We start from the raw sequence: 14,362 nt of genomic DNA, 5'->3' as shown, positions 1-14,362 counted from the left end.
AACGCAAGAAAATACTGCAGGTTGTATTTCTGAAAATGAACGCATGCAGAAAAAAAACGCATGCGTTTGAAAACGCGACCAAACCCGTACAAAAAAACGCATGCGTTTTCAATGTTAAATATAGGGAAAAAACGCATGCGTTTTTTTGTGCAAAAAACGCTGCAGACAAAAACGCAAGTGTGAAACCAGCGACGCTTTTTATAGCAAAAAAGTTTTTGCGTCTCCACATTTTGAAACCTAAAATTTTTCCACATTTTGGTCTACAGAGTCATGTGAGGTCTTGTTTTTTGCGGGACGAGTTGACGTTTTTATTGGTAACATTTTCGGACACGTGACCGTTTTTGATCACTTTTTATTCCGATTTTTGTGAGGCAGAATGACCAAAAACCTGCTATTCATGAATTTCTTTTGGGAGAGGCGTTTATACCGTTCCGCGTTTGGTAAAATTGATAAAGCAGTTTTATTCGACGGGTCAGTACGATTACAGCGATATCTCATTTATATCATTTTTTTATGTTTTGGCGCTTTTATACGATAAAAACTATTTTATAGAAAAAATAATTATTTTGGTATCGCTTTATTCTCAGGACTATAACTTTTTTATTTTTTTGCTGATGATGCTGTGTGGCGGCTTGTTTTTTGCGGGACAAGATGACGTTTTCAGCGGTACCATGGATATTTTTATCAGTCTTTTTGATCGCGTGTTATTCCACTTTTTGTTCGGCGGTATGGTAATAAAGCGTTGTTTTTTGCCTCGTTTTTTTTTTTTTTTTCTTACGGTGTTTACTGAAGGGGTTAACTAGTGGGACAGTTTTATAGGTTGGGTCGTTACGGACGTGGCGATACTAAATATGTGTACTTTTATTGTTTTGTTTTTTTTATTTAGATAAAGAAATGTATTTATGGGAATAATATATATATTTTTTTTATTATTTATTTAGGAATTTTTTTTTATTTTTTTTACACATGTGGAAAAAATTTTTTTTAACTTTTTTACTTTGTCCCAGGGGGGGACATCACAGATCGATGATCTGATAGTGTGCACAGCACTCTATCAGATCACCGATCTCACTTACATCGGTGCAGGCTTACCAGTGTCTGCTCTGAGCAGACACTTGGTAAGCCACCTCCTTCCCTGCAGGACCCGGATGCCGCGGCCATCTTGGATCCGAGACCTGCAGCCAGGAAGGAGGTAGGAGACCCTCGCAGCAACGCGATCACATCGCGTTGCTCCGGGGGTCTCAGGGAAGCCCGCAGGGAGCCCCCTCCCTGCGCGATGCTTCCCTATACCGCCGGTACACTGCGATCATGTTTGATCGCGGTGTGCCGGGGGTTAATGTGCCGGGGGCGGTCCGTGACCGCTCCTGGCACATAGTGCCGGATGTCAGCTGCGATATGCAGCTGACACCCGGCCGCGATCGGCCGCGCTCCCCCCGTGAGCGCCGCTGATCGGTGATGACGTACTATCCCGTCGGTGGTCATACGGGCCCACCCCACCTCGACGGGATAGTACGTCCGATGTCAGGAAGGGGTTAACAGATCAGATTTTTTTTCTTGTCCCAGAAACAGCACCACATCTCTCCACAGTCTGTGTCTAGCATTCCTGATTCCAGCTAAAGGGGATGTCCAGGCTTGGGGTCTATGTCTGCTGTTACGGATCTGCAACACAGGACTAAGGTATAAGGGGGAAAACTGACCCTGCACTATGACTAGGCTGAAACCCTACGATGGAGTGGGCGACCCATTCCTTGCGAATAGACCCAACGACGATCCTAGGTTAATCTCAAGCGAAGACCTATAGATAAGGGGAAAGAACTAAGGAGTGGGTACAAAAACGGGTCACCTCCTAGTGGAAAACAGAGAGAAGGCTGCAGAAACCAATATAAAACAGAAACTAAGGCTAGCAGAACCAGAGGTACCAGCACTGCACAAATAACACACACAAAGCAAAGCACCAAGCTAGAGCTCAAGCAGATTAACACTGTTGTCCAGCAAGGACTGGGAGGCAGGTACTGGTTAATAAAGAGTGGAACAAACACCTGACCCAAAACAAACCCAGCACCAGAGGAAAAAGACCAGCAGCCAGAACTCCACAAGAAAATGGTGGATAGTCACAAACTAAAAAGATTCTAACATCTGCAGGCTTGTGAATTCTCACTGCGCGCAGTGTACACGCTGTCAGGATTCTCCGGTTCCTTTGCCAGGAGCTGACGGTCATGGGATTCATCTGTGCCAGGATTAGGCGAGTGCATGACCACAAGTATGCAATTTGCAGACATGCAGTCACGTGTAGACTAGACGTGCAATGCCTTGCTCAATACTAGTGATACGTCTAGTGGAAAAGTGGTCGGAAATATGGAAATTGTATACTTGTGCTCCCAACACTGGAGAATCCTGACAGCATACACTGTGCGCTCTGAGAAGATTCACAAGTTTGCAGTAACATAGCCTGTTTGCAGTCACTGATTGAAGAGTTATACCCCAAACCTTAACAACCAATTTAAGCCTTACTTACTTGTAAGGGGGAAAATCAGCAATACCTGATAAAACCTATGGACAGAGGCGACACTGTTTCTGAAAAGAAGTAGAGATCTTTTTTCTGACATCCCCAATTATTATATTTAGTATACTAGCGCAATACATTGTAAGGGCCCCTTTCCACTTGCGAGGAAAACGGACGAGTGCAATCCAATAAAAAATCGGATTGCACTCGGACCAATGTTATTTAATAGGTGTCTTTTCATTTGCGATTTTTTTCTCAGCCGAAATCGGACTGAGAAAAATCTGGGTCGGCTGAGAAAAAAATCGCAGCATGCTGCGTATTGCTGCGATTCTCGGACGAGACTCGCCAATGCAAGTCAATGGGTGCAAGAAAAAAATCGCACAGCACTCGCACCATGCGAGTTCTGTCCAATTTTTACGCACCGGTGTCCTTTGAAAAGCAGGTAATTCAGCGCGGTGTATAGTAAAATCACACTGACAGGTTAGAATAGAGTAGATATATACACATAGAATAGGTATATATACATATATATATGTCAGTGAGACACCTATATATGTATATTTATATTTAATGCAGCGCTAGATAGCATAAAAGCCGCTAATTCAATTGCCGGCTTTTTCTTTCTCTTTCACAAACCCGACAGGATATGAGACATGGTTTACATACAGTAAACCATCTCATATCCCTTCTTTTATTACATATTCCTCTTCACTAATGTAAGAAGTGTCTGTGTGTCAAATTTGGGGGCTCTAGCTATTAAATTAAAGGGTTAAATCGCGGAAAAAATTGGCGTGGGCTCCAGCGCAATTTTCTCCGCCAGAGTGGTAAAGCCAGTGACCGAGGGCAGATATTAATAGCCTAGAGAGGGTCCATGGTTATTGGCCCCCCCTGGCTACAAACATCTGCCCCCCAGCCACCCCAGAAAAGGCACATCTGGAAGATGCGCCTATTCTGGCACTTGGCCACTCTCTTCCCACTCCCGTGTAGTGGTGGGATATGGGGTAATGAAGGGTTAATGTCACCTTGCTATTGTTAGGTGACATTAAGCCAGATTAATAATGGAGAGGCGTCAATTATGACACCTATCCATTATTAATCAAATAGTATGAAATGGTTAATAAAACACACACACATTATTACAAAGTATTTTAATGAAATAAAGACAGAGGGTGTTGTAATATTTTATTATACTGGTAATCCACCTGAAGACCATCATCCTGAAACAAAGTTAAAAAAACAAACAACAATATTCCATACCTTCTGTCGTTATGTCCCACGATGTAAATCCATCTGAAGGGGTTAAATTATTTTACAGCCAGGAGCTGTGCTAATGCACTCGCTCGTGCCTGTAAAACCCCGGGTACTGAATGGAAAGCAGGGGATTTGTTATGGACCGGTGATTTAGGAGCGACATGCGACTAGCCCTGAGCAGGTGGTAACTATACAGACCGCAGTTCCTGATCTTAACACAACACTAGCAGTAGCCGTGGGATGTTCCTGTCACTCCCTGGACACCTCGTCACAGCCGGAGAACTAGCTACCCCTAAAGGTAGAAACAGGAAAGCTATCTTGCCTCAGAGAAAATCCCCAAAGGATAGGACAGCCCCCCACAAATAATGACTGTGAGAGGAGAAGGAAATGACATACGTAGTATGAAACAAGATTTAGCAAAGGAGGCCACTTCTAGCTAGATAGATAGTACAGGAAAGAACACTGTGCGGTCAGTAATAAAAACTAGAAAAAGTCCACCGCAGAGAAATGCAAAAATCTCCACACCTGACTAAAGGTGTGGAGGGCAAAATCTGCTGCCCAGAGCTTCCAGCTTAGCTGAATAGATCCATACTGATAAGCTGGACAAATGAGCAAAACATAGAATGTGCTGAACAATAAGTCCACAACAAGTGGACTGCAAAAGGACAAGCAAGGACTTATCTTTGCTGAAAGGGTCAGAGTGTCAGGGAAATCCAAAAGAGCAATGACTCCAAGCAGGAACAATTGACAACTGGCAATGATTGAGGGATAAGGCAAGACTAAAATAGCCGAGCCAGAAAGACGATCAGTGGAAGCAGCTGCTGATGCTAAATCCAAGAAGCAGCTATACCACTCAAAACCACAGGAGGGAGCCCAAGAGCAGAACTCACAAAAGTGCTACTTACAACCACCGGAGGGAGCCCAAGAGCGGAATTCACAACAGGGATTGTCCCGTACTTATCTTGAGTTGCGGTGATGCGCCCTCTGCTGGATGTCCTCATATGAACTTGAGCATGGGAACTTTTCCCAGGCTCCAGTTCATGAGGACATCCAGCAGAGGGCGCATCACCGCGAATGAAGGTAACTACAGGTCATTGACCTACATTACCTTCATTCCCCGGGGTTTACAGGCACGAGCACAGCTGCATTATAGCAGAGCTCCTGCCTGTAAAATATTTTAACCCCTTCAGATGGATTCACATCGTGGGACATTACAGATCAACGGAAGGTATGTATATTGTTGGTTTATTATTTTTAATTTGCTACAGAACAAGGGTCTTCAGGTGGATTGAGAGAGCAATAAAATATTACAACAACCTGTGTGTTTATTTCATTAAAATACTTTGCAATATTGTGTGTGTTTTTTTAACAATTTCATACAATTGGATTAATAATGGATAGGTGTCATAATTGACGCCTCTCCATTATTAACCTGGCTGAATGTCACCTTACAATAGCAAGGTGACATTAACCCTTCATTACCCCATATCCCACCGCTACACGGGAGTGGGAAGAGAGTGGCCAAGTGCCAGAATAGGCGCATCTTCCAGATGTGCCTTTTCTGGGGGGGCTGGGGGCAGATGTTTGTAGCCAGGGGGGGCCAATAACCATGGACCCTCTCTAGGCTATTAATATCTGCCCTCGGTCACTGGCTTTACCACTCTGGCGGAGAAAATTGCGCGGAAGCCCACGCCAATTTTTTCCGTGATTTAACCCTTTAATTTAATAGCCAGAGCCCCCAAATTTGACACACAGACACTTGTTACATTAGTGAAGAGGAATATGTAAAAAAAGAAGGGATATGAGATGGTTTACTGTATGGAAACCATGTCTCATATCCTGTCGGGTTTGTGAAGGAGAGAGCAAAAGCCGGCAATTGAATTAGCGGCTTTTATGCTATCTAGCGCTGCATTAAATATAGAAATACATATATAGGTGTCTCACTGACAGATATATATGTATATATACCTATTCTATGTGTATATATCTACTCTATTCTAACCTGTCAGTGTGATTTTACTGTACACAGCACTGATTTGCCGGCTTTTCAAAGGACACCGGTGCGTAAAAATCGGACAGTAATACGGATGTCATACGGATGATGCGATTACAAAAAAGGATAATGCGATTAAAAATCGCACTGCACTCGCATGACACTCGCATGACAATCGCATACGTTACATCCGTTTTTTCGGTCCAGATTACGGACCGTTTTTTCTCTCGCAAGTGGAAAGGGACCCTAACACATCTGCTTTGGGTCTTATTTAGCTCTATGGTTAACTATGTATAGTACATATGAAAAGACCATAAGTATCAGATTTGCTTCAAGTGATCGACATATGTAATGTCCTAAAAAGAGACAAATGACATAAGCAGTGCTTTGGAAGTGATAACGACCTTGTGAATAGTCAGTTCTCCAACTAGACGCCAATGAAGGGAAAACTGCAGAATTAAAAATGCCATAAAAGAGGTTAAAGAGTTAGCGGATGATTCCTCTATTCATACCCATAGACAGTAACAGAAGAATGCATTAATGGTGCTCCAGAGAGTCTACAGGATTATGTGGAAACACTTGGAGTATCTGGAAAACTACTTACAATACAGCTTGAATCCATCCCGCAAAGCATGTTCTCCAGCGGGCTAGGAGACCATAAAAATGCAAAACGTTGCAGCTTTGGGATACCCCTTTAGTGTCAAATGTAGGTAATAAATTCACATCTCAGGCTACTTGTATCACAGAGGGAACTTGCACCTGCAGAACTATGAGCCCCAATAGTCATCATGTGCAGAAGAATCCGCAGCACATATTTATTTTCTGCATCTTTAGGAGAGGATATCTATACTGCGAGAAAAATCTGTATGATGGGTATTTCTGGAGATACAGTAACTCTAGAGCTCTCAGTTTAAAGAAGTTTTTCATTACTTGGTCAACTTCTCCTGATACCCCTCGCTTGGCACCTATAAAATAATACATCCTTGAAAAACTTGAAATCTTGCAATTTTCATACCAGCCGGTAGGTCTTATACGAGAGTCATATTTCCTTCATTACCCGATTGCGTCTTGCTTCGTCAGGTAATTAGTCAGTTTTAGGGCGCATTTCGGTTGCATTTATGTGCACTGAATTCTGGACATTAAACAAGCGCCATCGTCAATATTCAGGTTATCATTTACCTGACTCTTCACAGCGACGGAGGAAGAACGATGGGCACAGAACGATCACTAGTAGATCAATCAGTCCCCATACAGTATCATGTTATCAGCATCATATCTGCCGTTTACACTGGGCGATGTGCTGCTGAGCTGAGAGCTATGATTGTTGTTCCAGCATAAACAATTCAATCACCTGATGAATGAGCAACATTTTGCTTGTTTGTTGGGCAATTGCTGCATGGTTACACCTATAAACTCTTGTCTGCACTGCCGGGATTCATAAATGTGGATGTATGTGACACAAACACAACATCTTACACACACGTATATATTCACAGCACACACAAAAGTATACACCAAGCATATCCACACACACCTATATGTATACAAATAACAGATGGATGCATACACAGAGCACATACATACATTTATACATACACGGAGCACATACATACAAATGAATGCATGCATGGAGCACAGACATAGAGACACATATGTACAGATACATGCATACACGTAGCACATACTGTACATACAGAGACATGCATGCACATACATACATAACATGCATATACATACAGAGACATGCATGTACAAGAGCATATACATACAGAGACATGCATTTAGGCACATACATACAGATACATGCATATACATACAAACAGAGACATGCATGCGCAAGCATATACATACAGACACATGCATGCACATAAATTCCGAACGCATAATCCCACTAAAACTGCCCTGACTAAAGTCTCCAATGACCTACTAACCACTAAATCCAAGCAACACTACTCTGTCCTCCTTTCTCCTGGACCTGTCATCTGCCTTTGACACTTCCCTCTTACTACAGATTCTCCCATCTCTTGGCATCACAGACTTGGCTCTATCTTGGATCTCTTCATACATACTGATATTTAGCATCTCCTACTTATGCACCACCTACTCATCTCGCCCCCTATCTGTCAGTGTCCCCCAAGGTTCAGTTCGAGGACCCCTGCTCTTCTCCATCTACACCTTCAGCCTGGGACAGCTCATAGAATCCCACAGTTTTCAGTATCACCTCTTTGCTGACGATACACAGATCTACATCTCTGCACCCAATATCACCTCCTTACTAACTAGAATCCCACAATGTCTGTCCGCTATGTCATCCTTCTTCTATCCAAGATTTCTAAAACTTAACACGGACAAAACAGAATTCATCACCTTTCACCCATCTCACTCAATCTCCTCAACAGACCTATCCATTACAGTAAATGGCTGCTCACTCTCCCCAGTCCCACAAGCTCGCTGCCTCAGAGTAACCCTGGACTTCATACCACATGTTAAAAGCCCTTTCTACTTGCTTCCAATTCCAGCTCAAAAATATTTCCTGGATCTGTACATTCCTTAATCAAGAATCTGCAAAAGCCCTAGAGCACGCCCTCATCATCTTTGGCCTCCATTACTGCAACCTCCTGCTCTGTGACTTCCATTTTAACACTTTCACACCCCTACAATCTATCCTCAACTCTGCTTCCATACTAATCCACCTATGTCTCCGCTATTCCCTGGCCTCTCCCCTCTGTCAAACCCTTCACTGGTACCACATTACCCAGAGACTCCAGTTCAAAACCATAACCATGGCATACAAAGCCATCCACAACCTGTCTCCTCCATACATCTGTGAACTGGTCTCCCGGTAATTACCTGCACACAACGCCAATCCTCACAAAATTGACTTCTCTGCTCCCCTTTTATCTCCTCTTCCCACAATCACATACAAGATTTCTCCCGTGCATCCCTCCTACTCTGGAACTCTCTACCCCAACATATTATCTCACTGTTGGGGTTGGCGGATTGCGCTAAATCTAATATATAAAGCTGAATGTGTGTATGTATGTCCGGGATTGGCATCTGAACCGTCGTAGCTACAGCCACAAAATTTTGCACAGTCACAGGTCTGGACCCCGAGAGCGTCATAGGCTATGTTGTGAGGTGAAATTTTAACCCCGCGCTTTCCAATTCACCAAACAATTTTGCCCCTATCTACATAATGGGGAAAAAGTGAAAGGAAAAGTGTTGGAGGCGTCGCAGCTACAGGCACAAAATTTTGCACAGTCACACGTCTGGACCCCGAGAGCGTCAAAGCTATGTTGTGAGGTGAAATTTTAACCCCGCGCTTTCCAATTCACCAAACAATTTTGCCCCTATCTACATAATGGGGAAAAAATGAAAGGAAAAGTGTTGGAGGCAAATTAACAGCTGCCAGATGTGAACAAGGGGGACTTAAAGAATGAGAGCGATGGCGCCAAAGAGTATATACTGTACAGATGCTAAGGTGGGGCCCCGACATGGGATAATCACCACACCACCACGGGGATATGAACACACACACAAAATGCGCCACACACTACCACATGCTCGAACACATATACCACCCTCAGCGCACATTTCACCACACATACACCAACCTCGCCACATAAAAGTCGAAACACAAAAGTCGCCGCTCAAAACTCGCCACGCGCAAAACTCTCCACATGCAAAACTCGCCACACGTGCAAAACTCACCTCATGGAAAACCCACCACACGCAAAACTTGCACACGCGGAAACATTGCCACATGCACAAAAGTTGCAACACATGCAAAAGTTGCCTCACACAAAACTTGCACATACTCAAAAGGCACCACACATAAAACTCGCCACGTGCAAAACTCGCCATGCGCAATACTTGCTGCACACAACTTGCTACACTAACCTGTCACATGCAACTCGACACACAAAAAGTTGCTACACGCATGTCGCCACACAAAACTCATCTCACAAAAGTCGCTACATGCATGTCGCCACACGCAACTCAACACACACAACTTGACACACGAAACTCGCCCTAAAACACACACAAGTCTGGTATTATCCTTCAAAAATAAAAATCTGATTAATAAGCAGACAAACTACAAGAGCAACAAATGTACCATATAGGAATCCGGCAGCTGTCAGTCACATGACCAGTCTATTATGTGTATGTGTGAGCTAATATATACTGCCAGGGTGTGGGCTTACTGTTGGCTGGGGATTTATCAGGCTGCCAATTTAGCTTACAAATACTGAGGTAAAAATACTGACCAAATAACGTGTGAACGAGGTATAATACAGGAGGAGATGACATACAGATATATACTATATACAGGAGGAGATGACACACAGGTATATACTATTTACAGGGGAGATGACACAAAGGTATATACTATATACAGGAGGAGATGACACACAGATATATACTATATACAGGAGAGATGACACACAGGTATATACTATATAGAGGAGGAGATGACATACAGGTACATACTACATACAGGAGGAGATGACATACAGGTATATACTATATACAGGAGGAGATGACACACAGGTATATACTATATACAGGAGCAGATTACCTACAGGTATATAGTATATACAGGAGGAGATGACATACAGGTATATGCTATGTATAGGAGGAGATGACATACAGGTATATACTATATACAGGAGGAGATGACACACAGATATATACTATATATAGGTGAGATGACCCACAGGTATATACTATATACAGGAGGAGATGACATACAGCAGGTATATACTATATACAGGGGAGATGACATACAGGTATATACTATATACAGGAGATGACATACAGGTGTATACTATATATAAGGGAGATGACAAACATGTATATACTGAGGTGAAAATGGTGAGGTGTGAGGTGAAAATGAAAAAGTGTGAGTGCAAAATGAGAGGAGTGAGGGAAAATAGTGGAGTGATCGGAAAATGACAGATGTGAGGTCGAAATGACAAGTGTTAGGGGGGAATGAGAGGAGTGAGGGGGAAAATAAGAGGAGTGAGGGGGAAAATGAGAGGTGTGAGGGAGAAAATGAGAGATGTGAGGGAGAAAATGAAAGATGTGATGGGGAAAATGAGAGGCGTGATGGGAAAATAAGAGAAGTGAGGCGCTATAACTAACCACAGATATTTACTATGCCCAGGCAACGCCGGGCTCTTCAGCTAGTAAAATAATAAAGCGCAACCCGGGGTCCACCTTGCAGAGATGGAAAACTGCTGCTAGTAAACAATGACGGAACAGACGGCAAGCGATTGCCTGTAGACACTGGGTTAACACCGCTCAGTGTGAACAGGACACTGAGTTCCAACCTCTGTTACTCCACAGAGAGGAAAAGTACAGAAACGAAAGAGAAGCTCTAAACACTGAGCTGTGTCACTTTCATACAGAAATGAAAGAGCCACTCTGCACTGAGCTGTGTCGCTCGCACACAGAAATGAAAGAGAATGAGAGGATGCCATCTCACGGACATGCTCAGTAAGGTGATTTCTGGACAAACTCAAGAGCTCCAGGCTTCAGCTGCCTATGGCTGGTTGCTATAGATTTGGCTGGAGTCAGCAGTAACCAAACGAACACTGTGAGTCTGAGCCTGCGCATGAGCAAGACACTGGAACTGATGTCTATATTCAGCAGCACCCGCAGTGGCTGAGCCAGAATGGGAGACCACAGAGGCAGACAAGGCTCAGGATCCATCCCGCGCAGTGGGAAGATCCCAACGCCCATCACTCGCCTACCGTGGAAACCTTTAAAAGGAACCTGAAAACCCAACTCTTCCGTAAAGCCCACAACCTGCAGTAACCACTGACCCACCAAACCCCCACCCATCCCCCATAGACCATGAGCCCTCGAAGACAGGTTGCTCCCTAATCCTGTACCAGTCAGTGACCTCTATTGTTTAAGATTATCATACTTGTTTTTATTATGTATACCCATTTTCACATGTAAAGCACCATTGAACAAATGGCGATATAATAAGTAATAATAATACATACAGACACATGCATGTACATACATACAGAGACAGAAGCAGAAGTACAGGACTTGGGCGGTGAGATCACGGTCACATGATCGTGATATCACCAAAGGTCCTGAAGTCCCGCACCTGTGGTGACATGATCGGCACATGACTGTGATGTTATTGAAGCTCCTTAAGCAGTCGCAGCATTGGAAGTTAGGCTAGGTTCACATTGCGTTAATGTGTGCACGCTAACGGACAGCGTTGCACGGCGAAAATGTCGCAATTAACGCCGTGCAACGGGTCCGTTAGCGCACCCATTGACAGCAATGTGAAGTTTCCCTGTAGCGCATCGCTAGAGCGTGCCTTTTTCGGCTCGCGTTAGCGATGTGCCGTTCATCTGTGGCGCGCCTCGGACGCTGCTTGATCGGGGATCTGCAAGAGCGGGGACGTTAACGCGACCCCTAACGCGGCCCCTAAAAAAACATTGCGTTAGCGCAATCCGCTAGCGCTAGCGCTAAACGGATTGCCCTAACGCAATGTGAACCTAGCCTTAGATTGACAATGTAGAGCTATTATCAATCGAATGTTTGCTGTAGATACTGGGGGCCCTGGGAATTGGGCAGCCGCCTTCATAACGCTAGACCTGCTCTTAAGGGAGGATATACCGATATACACATTTTGTAAGTGCAAGTCTACACAGTATGCAATACAGACTTGTAGAGTATTGTGTATGGTGGTATCTTAAAATCTGAAATTCTTCCATTGGAAAACCCCTCTCCCCTGGCAGCAGTGTGTTTTAAAATTTTTTTTGTTTGTTTTACTCACCCTCCTGGGGCATGGTGCTGAGTCTTCACCGCTGTTCCCTTTGTCTGTTATTACAGCAGTGTCACGTCAACAGTGCTGCAGTGAATAACTCCGCTCAGAGGCTCTGAACAAGTTTACGGCACAAGCAGCTCAGAGCCTCTAAGATCACTGATTGACTGCAGAGCTAACATCACATCGACTAAAAAAAAATGATATGTTTTTCCGAAGGTTCAATATATGTTTATAGTGATTCAAGTGATCCCAAGTACAGATGTGTCCAAGAGACCATCGATAAGATTTCTGTCCTTTTAAGGGCCTGTGCACATGACCGATTTTCATCTATTGGTCCGCGGAAAAAACAGGAGACATGTCCGATTTAGATAGGAGTGTCAGATAAAAATTGGCAATGCAAGTCTATGGGTCCATGAAAAAAATGGAGTGTTCTCAGGTGACATCTGAGTGTGGTCTGCTATTCGTGGACTGACAGAATGGAGAAGGTGAAGAAACTTGTTTTTTCTCTCCACATCTGAGAAAAACTGATGCCACTCTAATCAGAGTCTGATCACAATAATCAGACTGTTTCCTCAGATGTGGAGAAAACGGTTGTGTGATCCTACCCTTAATGTGATTCGATTGGAGGCAACTACAACTTTTTAGGGCATTGATTTAGTCTTCTGGCCAACAGCTTTAGTCTACCCTATAGGAATCGTCCGATTGAATCCTACACTCCGAAAATCTATTCTACCATCTCTAGTAGACTTTGTAGGATTGTCGTCAGTCCATGAGAGTCCAGGTAAAATATTTTACATTTGGAATTGGCTGCCTCAGCCTTGCACGGTGTGAGATTTTCTGCACGCCTTTTCAGGAGCCATGTTGTTTCCAAATGATTGATAACTTATTCATTTCAGTTCTGCTGTGTTATGTGTGAAGATCAAGGGTGACTTGTGATTGTTTTTACACCGACAGCCTTGGGTTAATGTAACCAGCTGTGCTTTGTACGTGTACCAGGCACACTCCTGAGGGCTGCGGCCAAGTTCCGAAGAGTCGAAAAATCCCACGCTGCTCGACAGAAAATAACTTACATTGCAGATTTTGGGCGGGGCTGAATAAAATGTGCCTCTGTATTCGCGGTGCCGCGGCCTCAGGGTGCATATTTTTGTAATTAGTCCCTTTCTGCTCAGCAGTTTTGCAGCTGTGATGACATTTGGGTGTCGCCCCCTTGTTTCTCACGCTTTCCTTGCCAAGCCGTCTAGCCGCTGGTCAGCAGCCAAGGGTGAGGTTGTGTGAGCCCCCACTCCTTGTGTACACGGGGAAGTGAGCCACGGTTTCCCTTGACGGTTTCCCTGACAAGGTCGTCACAGCAGACTAAGCCCTCCCTGCTCACATGGACAGAAGTAAAAGAGATTAGAAAGGAAAGGAAGGAAAAGAGGCACGTTGTGTCCCTCCTCACAAGTTTTATCCAATTTCACTAAACTGGAAAAACAGCAAGCGGAGAAGCTGGAAGTGTGCATAACAGATTTGCAGTAATATTCACTAAATCCATGTAAAGATGACCCTTCTATTACCCCTGGGACCATTTTATGACTCTGATTTCTACTTTTTGCCTAGATAAACCTCACGCCACAAACAGCATTCAAAGAAAAGGGCAGACTTTACACTCGTTAACATTGAAATTACAACACCAAGAAGGAAAAGCGGTGGAGCTATGGAAATAACAGGATGGATAGACATGTTACTGATGTGCAAATGATGAAAAAATGGAAGCAAAAGTTTCCAAACATCTCTATTTGTTCAGTATGCAGTATCAGCGCCATGTGTAGAAATGAGGTTA

General features: G+C 43.8%; 1 long non-coding RNA gene across 1 annotated transcript in view; it reads right to left on the bottom strand.

The window, feature by feature from the left end:
- The window catches only part of LOC143768827 (uncharacterized), a 53,900-nt gene extending 40,601 nt beyond the window's left edge, over nucleotides 1-13,299 (bottom strand). The window contains exon 1 of the long non-coding RNA XR_013214057.1: nucleotides 12,553-13,299. This is a non-coding gene — a long non-coding RNA (uncharacterized LOC143768827). The remainder of the gene's footprint in view (nucleotides 1-12,552) is intronic.
- Between the last annotated feature and the right edge of the window lie 1,063 nt (nucleotides 13,300-14,362).

The sequence above is a fragment of the Ranitomeya variabilis genome, chromosome 4 (assembly GCF_051348905.1).
Source record: "Ranitomeya variabilis isolate aRanVar5 chromosome 4, aRanVar5.hap1, whole genome shotgun sequence".
NCBI classification, from domain to species: domain Eukaryota; kingdom Metazoa; phylum Chordata; class Amphibia; order Anura; family Dendrobatidae; genus Ranitomeya; species Ranitomeya variabilis.
The sequence above is the reverse complement of the archived record's forward strand: the minus strand, read 5'-3'. Positions and strand labels throughout refer to the sequence as shown.